This window comes from Syngnathus typhle, unplaced genomic scaffold (genome assembly GCF_033458585.1).
Source record: "Syngnathus typhle isolate RoL2023-S1 ecotype Sweden unplaced genomic scaffold, RoL_Styp_1.0 HiC_scaffold_27, whole genome shotgun sequence".
Lineage (NCBI taxonomy): Eukaryota > Metazoa > Chordata > Actinopteri > Syngnathiformes > Syngnathidae > Syngnathus > Syngnathus typhle.
In genome coordinates, this window is record NW_026871933.1 from 23,381 (window position 1) to 36,777 (window position 13,397).

The following is a 13,397-nucleotide window of genomic DNA, read 5'->3' on the forward strand; positions in this document are numbered from 1 at the left end:
CAAGCGGACAGCCTCTCTTGCTCCTCTGCTTGCGCTGTATCCGGGACAGTGCGCCTGCGCACTGTGGCCTCATTGTCTTCCGGCCTGACAAACATGGTCGCAGCCTCATCACTTTTCATCTTTCTATCTTTTGTCTTTTGGATTTGTTCTCTTCTCTCTTGTGAAGCATTCAACCATATTTTAGCACAAATCAATTCTTTCTCTTTTCTTTTCTTTTTCAGTCCCTCTGACTTCCTGTTCACGCTCTTCTCCAAGACCTCAACCACTATCTTCCACACTTCAACTTTCAACCTCCCTTCTACTCCATACTTTTTCTTCCACTTCGGCATGTATTGCATACAATTAACAAATTTACTCGCCATGTACTTCTCATCTCCGTCAAGAGCTAGGGATTTACAGTTTTTATTTCCCATCTTAATTTGGTATTTTAGGTTTATACAATTTTTTTTTTTTTAAATTTATTCTTTTTCTTTGAGGATCCTCAATGCAAGTTTAAATTGACCTTTGAACAATTACTAGCCTGTATTATTTTCGTGGATCAATGCTAGAACTGCTATTTAGTCAATTTATCCTACCAGTCACACTTTCTCAACCACGCAAATTTCTTATCCCTGCCAACGCGAAGTCCTCTTTTAAAAATAAAAGAGCTGCCTCATCCGGATAGGGGACTCTACAACACCCCTTCCTTCCCTGGGAACTAAAGACAACCGTCCAGTTACCCAGCCCTGCCAACGCGAAGTTGTCCCCTTAGAACAGTGGTTGTCAAATCAGGGTACACGGAGGTACGTGAGATTTGACAAAAATATTTTGAAAACCACTGCTCCAGAAGAGCCACTTCATCCAGAGGGGGACTCTACAACACCCCCTCCTTCCACAAGACTTCTTATCTTCTGTCTTGCCTATTTTTATTCCTGTGCACTTTTACGCGTTTCACAACAACACAATCCCACAACTTTAGGGCTTTAACTTACTTGTCTCCTTGGTTCGCTGTTCAGCCGGATCCCGTCAATCCACATCTGTCAGACGAAGGCAGACTTAAGATGCTGGCCCAGCGAAGAATTTCCTTCCTAGGTCTTTCTGTACCAGGTCCGGCTAAATGGACGCTGGCCCGTCGACGGTGTACAGCGTGTCGTCCTCCGTCAGCCAGATGGCGGGTATGAGGGATCCCGGGTTTCGGCACCAAAATGTTAGGGTGGTGCTCACTCTAACTTATTTTGCAAGAACCACTTGGAGACAAGTTAGTCGTTTTGGGCACCTGCAGGCGGAGAGTCCATTCGTCACTGTGCGTACAGCAATGATCGAATGACGTCTGACTCTCGCTTCCCACAAGACCATCTTTATTAAGAGAAAAAGGGTGGGGGTGACAGTAGACTGAATAAACAAGTTAAAGCTCTTGACATCTAGGTAAACAGAGCAGGGGATGTTTTACGACATTGTTTAGGATGGGACAGACTTAGGTGGTTTATTACCGGTTACATACCAACGTAAGCATAAAACTAATCTACCTAAGTTATTTATTACCGGTTATATACATTCCAACATAATCATAGATCAAGATAGTTTGGAAAACCCTGACACCAATGACCTTACGGCCGCAGCTCCGTTCGGCCGCCTCAACAATGGAGGCGCGGAACAAGGTCCACTCGGACTCAATGTCCCCCGCCTCCCCCGGGACCTGGGAAAAGTTCTGCCGGAGGTGGGAGTTGAAGCTCTTCCTGACAGGGGATTCCGCCAGACGTTCCCAGCAGACCCTCACAGAACGTTTGGGTCTGCCAGGTCGGACCGGCATCTTCCCCCACCATCGGAGCCAACCCACCACCAGGTGGTGATCAGTTGACAGCTCCGCCCCTCTCTTCGCCCGAGTGTCCAAAACATGCGGCCGCAAATCCGATGACACGACTACAAAGTCGATCATCGAACTGCGGCCTAGGGTGTCCTGGTGCCAAGTGCACACATGGACACCCTTATGTTTGAACATGGTGTTCATTATAGAAAATCCGTGTTGAGCACAGAAGTCCAATAATAGAACACCGCTCGGGTTCAGATCGGGGGGGCCGTTCCTCCCAATCACGCCCTTCCAGGTCTCACTGTCATTGCCCACGTGAGCATTGAAGTCACCCAGTAGAACGATGGAGTCCCCAGAAGGAGCGCTCTCCAGCACTTCCTCCAGGGACTCCAAGAAGGGTGGGTACTCTGAGCTGCCGTTTGGTGCATAGACACAAACAACAGTCAGGACCCGTCCCCCCACCCGAAGGCGGAGGGAGGCTACCCTCTCGTTCACCGGGGTGAACCCCAATGTGCAGGCGCCCAGCCGGGGGGCAATAAGTATACCCACACCTGCTCGACGCCTCTCACCGTGGGCAACTCCAGAGTGGAAGAGAGTCCAGCCCCTCTCGAGAGGGCTTGAACCGGAACCCAAACTGTGCGTGGAGGCAAGTCCGACTATATCTAGTCGGAACTTTTCTGCCTCGCACACCAGCTCGGGCTCCTTTCCAGCCAGAGAGGTGACATTCCATGTCCCAAGAGCCAGCTTCTGCAGCCGGGGATCAGACCGCCAAGGTCCCTGCCTTTGGCCGCCGCCCAGCTCGCACTGCACCCGACCCCTTTGGCCCCTCCCACAGGTGGTGAGCCCATGGGAAGGGGGACCCACATTTCCTTTTCGGGCTTTGCCCGGCCGGGCCCCATGGGCGAAGGCCCGGCCACCAGACGCTCGCCTTCGAGCCCCGCCTCCAGGCCTGGCTCCAGAAGGGGGCCCCGGTGACCCGCGTCCGGGCGAGGGAAATCTGTTTCCATATATATTCTTCATCATAAGGGGCTTTTTGAGCCGTGCTTTGTCTGGCCCCTCACCTAGGACCCGTTTGCCATGGGTGACCCTACCAGGAGCATGAAGCCCCAGACAACATGGCTCCTAGGATCATAGGGGCACGCAAACCCCTCCACCACGATAAGGTGACGACTCATGGAGGGGCCATTAGGACTTTAAAAATCTTTTCTAAATTTTAGCGACGGCTCTGTCGCAATAATGCGACCAGCACGGTGCAGTTGCGTGTTCGGCGCTGCGCTGCAGTTACGTGATCGGACAAAAATGCGCAAATGGAAAAAAATTGTTAAAAAAGACAGGTTTTTTTGCTTGGAATAGATAATTTTTTTTTCCATTATTTGTAAAGGGAAAACATTATTTGGAATTCGAACGATTCACTTCTGGAACAGCCTTCTTGAACGGATTGTGGTCGAAAACCGAGGCTCCACTGTTCTTGATCGTATGATTATGTTGGAATGTAGACTATATTGATTAACCAGTTGCTGAGGGGAACAAACTCCCCCTCCTGCCCTGTTTTCTCTCAATAAATATGTCCTTATATGTTCAGAGTTTCTGAATAGATATTTGAAAGAGTAATATGGGAAATTACTTTAAAATATATGTAGTCTCCGCTCAGCATCTGTTGCCATTTAAATTATGCCGGTTTCAAGGCTGAATTCGTGTGTCACATGACGTGCGTTCGCGTCGCACCAGAAGTCATGTCATGCAGCCTGATAATTGGCAAAAAAAAAAGTATTTCTGAGGATGCAGCCTGTGAATTGAGACACAGCGAGTGAATCTTTGTTTGCAAGACTAGTTCTCTTGCTAGCAATGAGGCTTTAACACCTACCGCTAATCAAAAATTCAAACACACTACAACCAAGCAGGGTTAGCAGATGTAGCTGTCTGTCAGACTCTAGTGGGAATTTAACTCACACCCTCTGAGTTACAATTCTAATGCTCTTATTAATGAGCTACGCGGTCTTGCCTGGCAAAACTGTGTCAACCTTTTAGAAGATTGACCAAAAGAAACGCTTGAAAATGTAGTCTAAACAGGACTGTAAGCCAGTGATTCTCATCCAGTGTGGACACATTGGTGTGCCGTCTGAAATTATAAAATTTCCCTTAATATCCTCAAAGACAATAACAACTCATCACATAACTGCTGGTCACCAGTACTATGGACAAGATAAGTGGAATTACACCCTCAACTCTTATATGTCAAGCTTGCGCAGTAAATGTTTAGTATACAATCAGGCCTCAGTGAGAATTGAACTCACGACCCCTAGTTTACAAGACCAGTGCTCTAACCACTGAGCTACAAGGCCTGTTCTGCTGTGGTTGATTATAAACTATAAATTATTTAACTACAATATTACAAAGTGGAAATCAGGATGTCACCACGTTTACCTCCCATGCTACTATTCTGCGACCAAGCAAGGCTAGATAGCTTGGCCAAGTTTGAGAATCAGTTAGCGTGCTTGAACCTCTGGTTGAAGCTGGTGGTTGAAGCTGGTGGTTGAAGCGCTAGTTTTTATGTACAAGTTTGAATGAGACAACAGCCAGGAACAGCCATGATTAATGAGAAACAGGAGGCCGGGCCAGAGCAACTTTGATAAAAGAGGAGGGGAAAGAGAAGGACGAAGAGGATATCTACAGTATGCCCTCAACTTGTCTTGAGTCAGAAGTTGATATTTTATACCAAACACTGGAAATGTTCTCAGTCTTGGAAAATGTTTGCTCATAAGAGGAGTTTGAAACTACACCTAAGAATACACACAGAAGGGAAACGTTTTTCCAACGATTCTCTCAGAAGAGGCACTTAACAAGTCACATGAGAACCCAGACTGGGGAGAAACGTTTTTCCTGCTCAGTTTGTGGCCAAAAATTCTTTCAGAAGGGTGACTTGCAAACACACACAAGAACCCACACCAGTGAGATATCCTTTTCCAGATCACTTTGTGGCCAAAGATTCTCTCAGAAAGTAAACTTAAAACTACATGCAAGAACACACTCAGCTGAAAAAATATTTTTCCTGCTCAGTTTGTAGCCAATCTTTCGCAGAACTGTCACCTAAAAATAATGACAAGAACACACACAGTTGAGAAACCTTTTTCCTGCCCAGTTCCTGGCCAAATATTCTCACAGAAGGGTGACTTAAAAACACACACAAATACCCCCACCCATGAGAAACCTTTTTCCTGCTCAGTTTGTGGCCAAAGATTCGGTCAGACGGGACACTTAAAAACACATGCAAGAGTACACAGGACAGGAACCGTTTTCCTGCTCAGTTTGTGGCCAAAGATTCTATCAGAAGGTAAACTTAAAAACACATGGAAGAACACACACAGGTGAAAAAATTTTTTCCTGCTCAGCTTGTGGCCAAATATTCTCTCAGAAAGTAAACTTAAAATCAAATGCAAGAACACACTGGTGAAAAACCTGTCTCCTACTCACTTTGTGGCCAAAGATTCTCTCTGAAGAGAAACTTCAAAATCCACTAATTGTCGGACACCACGAGCGGTTACCTAATATGCAAGCCCCTTTTTTTTTGTTTGGCGCCACTGTGAGTGGCAGCCCCGCAGCAGTGTTCTCTCTTTTCCTCTTTATTTCCTTCCTTTCTCCTTTTTCTTTCTTTCTATTTGTCCATTCGGCAATGCTGGTGCCATCTATCACAACTCGGTGTGTGCAGATTGTTTCGGATCGGATATTTTTTTCCCTGGGAGATGGGATGGCTGGACACATTGGTCGAGACCGGCGTGACTCTACGATGGCCATCCTGCTCATCCGGCCGTTGCTGACCAGATCCCTCGCCTTGGCCTCGCAGCCGCGACCCGTGTGGGAGGTCCGCTCCCTCATGCTCGTTGAAGCCAATGATCTTCGCCGTACCAGCCCCATGGTGACTATCTGCACGTGCCCCGACTGGGTGCCCAGGACGCTGCTCACACGTTTGCCTGTTTTGTGATGTTTTACCGATTTACGACCACGGTCCATTGGGCGGCGTTGAACTTGACTGCCCTTACACCTGTTTATGGACCCTGTGGAGGGTATTTTGCGTGTTTTGGGGTGTTCTTTGGAATTGAAGGGGGCTGGTTGGCCGGTGTTACTTTTTTCTTTTGTCTTGTTGCTTTGGTTTGATGGCTGAGATTCAAGAGTTTTTTTTTTATTCAAGAGTTTTTATTCGCCATGTTTGAGCGTGCCAAACAAGGAATTTAACTTCGGTAAAAACACACCCTCAACATTTAGGTGACTAACAACATTCAGGACGTGAATAATGGCAAAAACAGTGTAGACAAATTCAAAAAGGTGTGAAGAGCTGAAGAGATGTTATTGCACAGTAATGTCTCTGAGACTCTATGAGTGGGGGAAGAAGCTGTCTCTGTGTCTGCTGGTTTTGGCGTACCGAGCTCTATAACGCCGTCCGGAGGGGAGTAGTTCAAACAGACTGCAACCTGGGTGAGAAGGGTCTGTAGAGATGTTCCTTGCCCGATTCCTGGTCCTAGACAGGTACAAGTCTTGGATAGATGGGAGGTTGATTCCAATGATCTTTTCTGCAGTTCTGATTGTCCGTTGTAGTCTGTGCTTGTCTTGTTTGGAGGCCGATCCAAACCAGACAGTGATGGACGTGCAGAGGACAGACTGGATGATGGCAGTGTAGAAGGTCTTCAGAAGCTCTCGCGGCAGGTTGAACTTCTTGAGCTGTCTCAGGAAGTACAGCTTCTGCTGGGCTTTCTTCCGGACAGAGTCTATGTGGCCAGTCCATTTCAGGTCCTGAGAGATTGTGGTTCCCAGGAACTTGAAGGTGTCTGTGGAGAGATTAGTATTACTGCGGATAGTGAGGGGTAAAAGTGGTGAAGGGTCTCGCCTGAAATCCACTGTCATCTCCACGGTCTTGAGCGGGTTCACCTCCAGATGGTTTTGACTGCACCAGTGGACCAGACGCTCCACCTCCTGTCTGTACGCAGTCTCATCACCGTCCTGGATCAGTCCGATGAGAGTGGTGTCGTCTGCATACTTCAGGAGCTTCACAGGAGAGTCACCTGAGGAGAAATCATTGGTGTAGAGAGAGAAGAGCAGTGGGGAGAGGACGCACCCCTGAGGGGCTCCAGTGTTGGTGGTCCGGGTGTCAGATGTGATGCCCCCCAGCCTCAAACGCTGTCTCCTGTTGGTCAGGAAGCTGGTGATCCACTGACAGGTGGAGGCAGGCACCGCAAGCTGGATGAGCTTCTGTTGGAGGATGTCAGGGGCGATGGTGTTGAACGCCGAGCTGAAGTCCACGAACAGGATCCTGGCGTACGTTCCTGGGGTGTCCAGGTGGTGCAGGATGTAGTGCAGTCCCGTGTTGACCGCATCAGCCACTGACCTGTTTGCCCGGTAGGCAAACTGGAGGTGGTCAAGCAGGGGGCCCATGACCTCCTTCAGGTGGTTCAGCACTAACCTCTCGAACGATTTCATGACCACAGATGTCAGTGCGACGGGTCTATAGTCATTCAAACCTGTGATGGCGGGCTTCTTGGCCACTGGAACGATGGTGGAGCTCTTGAAGCACGAGGGCACCTCACACAGCTCCAGAGAACGGTTAAAGATCCGTGCAAAGGTGGGCGCCAGCTGCTCAGCGCAGACTTTCAAGTAGGAAGGTGACACGCCGTCTGGGCCCGGTGCCTTTCTGGTCTTTTGTGTCCGGAACAGCTGGCGCACTTCCTCCTCGCGGACCTGGAGTGCCGGCGCGGCCTCTGCAAGAGAGTGAGTGGGTGACAACGCTGATACAGGTGTGGACAGAGCAGTTGTGGGTAGAGGTGAGTATGTAGATTGTGCTGCCAGAGGTCCCGTTGTGTGAGAGGACAGATAAAACCTGCAGTAGAACTTGTTTAGCTGGTTAGCAAGCCTTGGGCTCTCTACAGGACGGGGGGTTCGTTTCTTGTAGCCCGTGATGCTCAGCAGACCTTTCCACACCGTTGAGGGATCAGGATTGGCAGAGAGGTGTCTCTTCAGGTTCTCCCCGTAGCACCTCCTGGCTTTCCTGACCTCTCGGTTCAGTGTGTTTCTGGTCTGCCTGAACAGCTCGCGGTCGCCGCTCCTGTAGGCCTCCTCCTTGACTTTGCGCAGCCTCCTGAGGTTCGGTGTAAACCAAGGTTTGTCGTTGTTGTACGTGCAGAAGGTCTTAGTCTGCACACACAGATCCTCACAAAAACTGATGTATATGTGACAGTGTCAGTGAGTTCATGAAAGTCTGAAGTTGCAGCTTCGAAAGCTCCCCAATCGCTGCAGTCAAAGCAGGCTTGGAGGTCCTGCCTTGACTCCACTGTCCACTTCCTCACAGTCCTCACCACAGGCTTAGAAGTTTTTAGTTTCTGCCTGTAGGCCGGGATCAGATGAACTAGACAGTGGTCCGAGAGTCCTAAAGCTGCACGAGCCGCAGAGTGGTATGCATCCTTGATCACGGTGTAGCAGTGGTCCAGAGTCTGTGCCCCTCTGGTGGGACACGTTACGTGCTGTCTGTATCTGGGGAGTTCGTGTGTGAGGTTCGCCCTGTTAAGATCACCCAGAACAATGATTAGTGAGTTTGGTAGAAGTTTCTCCATGTCTGTTACCTGGTCAGCCAGCATCTGCGTGGCTTCACTCGCACGTGCGTGTGGTGGGATGTAAACAGCCGTCATGACGATCGAGGAGAACTCACGTGGTGAATAGAACGGCCGGCAGTTTATGAAAAGTGTTTCTAGGAGAGGGCTGCAAAACTCTTTCAACACCGTGACATCAGTACACCAACGTTCATTAATGTAGAAACAGAGACCACCTCCCTTTGATTTTCCGGAGAGCTCCGCGCTGCGATCTGCTCGCATTAGCCTGAACCCGGCTAGCTCCACGGCGTGGTGGGGGGTTTGTTCGCTAAGCCACGTTTCCACAAAGCACAGCGCAGCGGATCTGCTGAAGTCCGTGTTCCTTGAAGTGAGGAGCAGCAGTTCATCCATTTTGTTCGCCAGGGAGCGGACATTCGCCAGATGAATTGACGGTAGGGCAGAACGGAACCCTTTCTGCCTCAGCCTTACGAGTGCTCCGGCTCGCTTTCCGCGCCGCCGTCGTCGCGCTAGCTTGTACAGCACCGCCGCTCCGGCTAGAATCTCCGACAAACAGTCTGAATCGGAGAGAACAGGAGAGAAAATACCAGAAGAAGTCTGTCCGATGTTTAACAGAGCTTCTCTGGTAAAAGTGATCCGGGATGGACAGCAGAGGACACAGAAAACACACAAAATAAGACAAATAAACAGAGAGCGACTCACCGTGGCTGCCATCCGCGGCGCCATCATATGACGTCACTGAGTTGCGCTCATGTCATCTGGGTGTCTTTTACATACCAGCTCTATCAAAGTCAAAAGTCAAAGTCAGCTTTATTGTCAATCTCTCCACATGTCACAACACACAAAGAGACCGAAATCCCACGGCGACTGGGGCCTGAATTTCCCCACTCCCGGGGATCTATAAAGTTTCAATCAATCAATCAATCAATCAATCAATCAATCAACCAATCAATCAATCAATCAATCAATCAATCAATCAATCAATCAATCAATCAATCAATCAATCAATCAATCAATCATCTGTCTTGGTTCCTGTTAGAGTGGTGCTCACTCCAACTTATTTTGCAAGAACCACATGGGAGACAATTAAGTCTTTTTGGGCACCTGCAGGTGGAGAGTCCATTCGTCAATGATCGAACGACGTCTGACTCTCGCTTCCCGCAAGAGCGTTTTTATTAAGAAAAACAGGGTGGGGGTGACAGTGGACTGGATAGAGAAGAAAAAGCCCTTGACCTCTAGTCAAAGCATAGCAGGAGATGTTTTACGACATTGTGTAGGATGGGACAATCTATGTTATTTATTACTGGTTACGCACCAACATAAGCATAAAACTAATCTAGCTAGGTTATTTATTACTGGTTACATACATTCCAACATAATCATATGATCAAGATAGTTTGGAAAACCCTGACAGCTCCCACAATTGTCATGCTGTTATGTTTTGTGAGTTGTTTTTGTCTTGTCCTGTTTGTCGTATTGTCACTTCCTGTTTTGTTTTGGTAACTCTCCTCTCGTTTCAGTTCGTGGGTCCTTCCTCTGTGTGTCAGGCTACTTGTCTTCCCTGATCCCAATTGTGTGCACCTGTGTCTTTGGTCCTAATTGTCTGCACCTGTGTCCTCACCTTTCTATGTGTAATTAGCCAGCGTCTTCCCCTTGTCTTGTGCCAGTCCGTCTGTTGGATTTTGTCCACAATTTAGGGAGCGCGCTATCTGCGCCTCATGGCCATTGCCAATCACCTGTTATCCAATTTACTCACTGCATGCTCATTTGATTTCTTCAGATTTAGGAAAATGCTAAGACACTGAAGCAGAAATTAGACTTACACAGGTTGGTTGAGTTCAATCACAATTCTTGTTAAGAAAGCTCTGTTTTCAGGAAAGTACAATACAGCGCTGGGCCTTTCAAGAGCAGAGAGTCTCCATTCAGAAAACGCCACATTCAAGGTTCTTTGGTCAGCTTATATTCATTTCCACATGCCAATGTGGGCCGAGTTTGTTGGGTGATGAGTCAGGGGGTGTGGCAAGTTCGCAGGAGATTCTGATTTCATGGGAGTGGGTGGTGGTTATGAGCGATTCAGTGTGTGTGGGGGCTGTTGTCTTCCATCCCGTCTTTCGGCCTTGGCGATCATCTTTGGCCGAGTCCTTGGCTGGCTCCCTCTGGCACCTGCTGGTTTTTATCTCCAAGTGACCTTCCTGTAAACATTCCCCTCCATTCTTGCACATAGACTGTCTCACCTCATCCTTTCATAATTATTTCAATTTTGTCATTTTGTACGAAATTATGTGAGCTTTTTGTCTGTGACATCATTAATCTATTAATGTTCCTTGACTATGCAAAGTTTGTTCTTTTGATACTCCATGTCTTTGCTTACGTCATTATTTTCTTAGTTTAATCATGCTTCCAACCATATATTTTCTTTGTTAGGCAAAATATTTCCCTCTGTCCAGAACGTTCAGTAGTAATCGAAAATTGGCGTCTAGCATTAGTCAAAACATAAAATACAATCAAGTACTGAACATTTTTAGACGACTTTGGCAGTGTCCGTGATTTAGAGAATCATCAGGCATGCATTAAACAGTTCCTTAAGGGTCATTAAGCTATTCAAGCAATATATCAAAAAACATTTGTTATTTCAAAGTGCTCAGAAATATATATCAGTTCATAAAGTTATAAAAACCTTTGTCATTACCACCTATCAAAAATGTCTAGTTATGTCTTCTTTATTGAGTTGGTGTGTAGGTATGATTATATGCTTAAAATGTTTCTTTTATTGATTGAATATGTGAATATACTTTTCTACTTATGTACTTTATTCAATGAGGTTTGAGCATATCTGTTTTTGTAGCTAGGCAGGACTTTTTGTATTTTGACCCCATTCCTTCACGTCTTGTCCCGTCTTGAGCACCAGCGATCGCGTGAGTAACAGATATCGCTTTAGAGAACCTAGTTTAGAAGATACCTTTTTTTTGTCAAGCCTGAGCGCTGTTTTTCAATTTTGTTTTTTGCCACCGTGTTTTCCCTCGTTTTGAGGTGCTTTTGGTTTTTGCTGTCTTCAGCCTTGTTTTCCCTCTTTTTGAGGCGCTTTTGGTTTCTTTGTGCTGTCTCCAGCCTGTTCGAATAAATACCTTTTGTTTGCACTCTGCATCCGAGTCCTCTCCCTGATCCAAGCCTGACAACAATAGCTCATACAAGATGTCTCCCGGGTCTCTTAGCTGGCTCGTGTCTTTGTTTGTTAGCCTTGGAAACTCCTCTATCTTGTTTAGCAGTGTGTCCTCAATTGCTTCTGAGGAACGGTGACACTCTTCAAGCCGTTCCCAAATCATCTTTACGCCTCCAGCGGGTACTGCATGAACCCTTTTCACCTGTTCTGCAGATCTTGGATCTAGCCACCTTGTTAGTAGGTCGAACTCCTCTCTTTCTGATAAATTTAAGTCTTTAGTCGCGCCAATAAATGATACTTTCCATGTCCAATAGTTTTGCGGTTTGTCGTCAAATTGCAGTAAACCAACGCTGACGAGTTACCGTATTTTCACGATTAAAACGTGCACCGTAATAAAAGGCGCAGTCTCAGTTATGTGTGCCATGACTGTGTTTAACACACATATGGCGCACCGCATCATAGGGTGCGGGTTTTATATATACAATCCACGCCCCTTTAACGTTCTCATGGCGCTCTCAACTACGTCCGCCTTACAACAACACACACAAACAAACACATACACACACACACACGCACACAAATACACACACGCAGCAGTGACTCTCCAATACACATCGATACCAAATGATCAGGTGTTGCTTTCCCGCCTTTTCCGGACAGTATAAAAGCTTCTTACCTGGAGATGGAGGATGTTGTTACATCTGCTGAAGTGCCATGTGTACTGACCCCCATTAAACAACCCAAGATCTTGCCAATAAAGAACAAACCGTTACCCCACATCTTAGTTTTCCTGACCCAACAACGGACATCATCAACAACACGCAACAGCCGTTGATGGAATCGAACCCGCACTTTCTTAACTGTGAAGCGGACATGCTAACCAGTTCTCCACCGAGCCGCCAAAGAGTTTAAATATTACGATATTGAGTCAAATACAAACCAGATTACAGATGCAATGGAGCCTCGGTTTTCGACCACAATCCGTTCCAGAAGGCTGTTGGAGAACTGAATCGTTCAAATTCCGAATCATGTTTTCCCATTACAAATAATGGAAAAAAAAATAAAATTTAAATTTTAAAACCCCGCCTTTTTAAAGTATTTTTTCATTTGTACATTTTTGTCCGGTCGCGCAACTGCAGTGCTTAGCCTTATTGTGACAGAGCGGTCGCTAAAATTTAGAAAATATTTTTAAAGTCCTGATGTACTTTCCAAAATTTAAGTGGACCTCAGTGCGCAGGGAGCTTAATTTGGTCCGATCGCGCAACCGCAGCGCGCCGGGCGCTCACTGTTGCATTGCTTTAGGAGCGTCTTTGTGTTTTAGGATGGCTTTACTTATCCCACTTGCTTCCTTTGGAGGCATGATTAGAGTTGTTGCAATCTTCAGAGTAACTAGAATGTAATAACGAACGGAGTCAGTTGGCATGCGGGTCCTCTCGTGAGGTTCGACAATCGAATTTCGTTCGACATCCGGAGGAAAAAATTCTCGAATTTTTTGTTCAAATATTGATTTGTTCGAGAACCGGGACGTTCAGAAACCGAGGCTCCACTGTAAAAGAATGTAACATTAACTTTCGACGAGGATGGGATTTGAACCCATGCGTGCAGAGCACAATGGATTAGCAATCCATCGCCTTAACCTCTCGGCCACCTCGTCTTGCTCATATGGCATTGACAACACGTTGTGCTGAGATACTTTGTGTGAAAATCCGACGAGTATGATGAAATGCTGAGTGGAGAGCACAATGGAGTAGCAACCCATCGCCTAAATATCTCAGCCATCGCATCTCATGCATGAGTTGTATGGGCGACATGATATGTCATGTACGGGGTAGTATAAGCTACAAGGTAAAATGATACGATA

At 46.9% G+C, this 13,397-nt stretch overlaps 2 non-coding genes across 2 annotated transcripts; both read right to left on the reverse strand.

Annotated features, from left to right (window-relative positions):
• Positions 1-4,055: 4,055 nt before the first annotated feature.
• On the reverse strand, positions 4,056-4,128 carry trnat-ugu (transfer RNA threonine (anticodon UGU)). Its single transcript has one exon. It is a non-coding gene; the product is annotated as a tRNA-Thr (tRNA).
• Positions 4,129-13,108: 8,980 nt separating this feature from the next.
• On the reverse strand, positions 13,109-13,190 carry trnas-gcu (transfer RNA serine (anticodon GCU)). Its single transcript has one exon. It is a non-coding gene; the product is annotated as a tRNA-Ser (tRNA).
• Between the last annotated feature and the right edge of the window lie 207 nt (positions 13,191-13,397).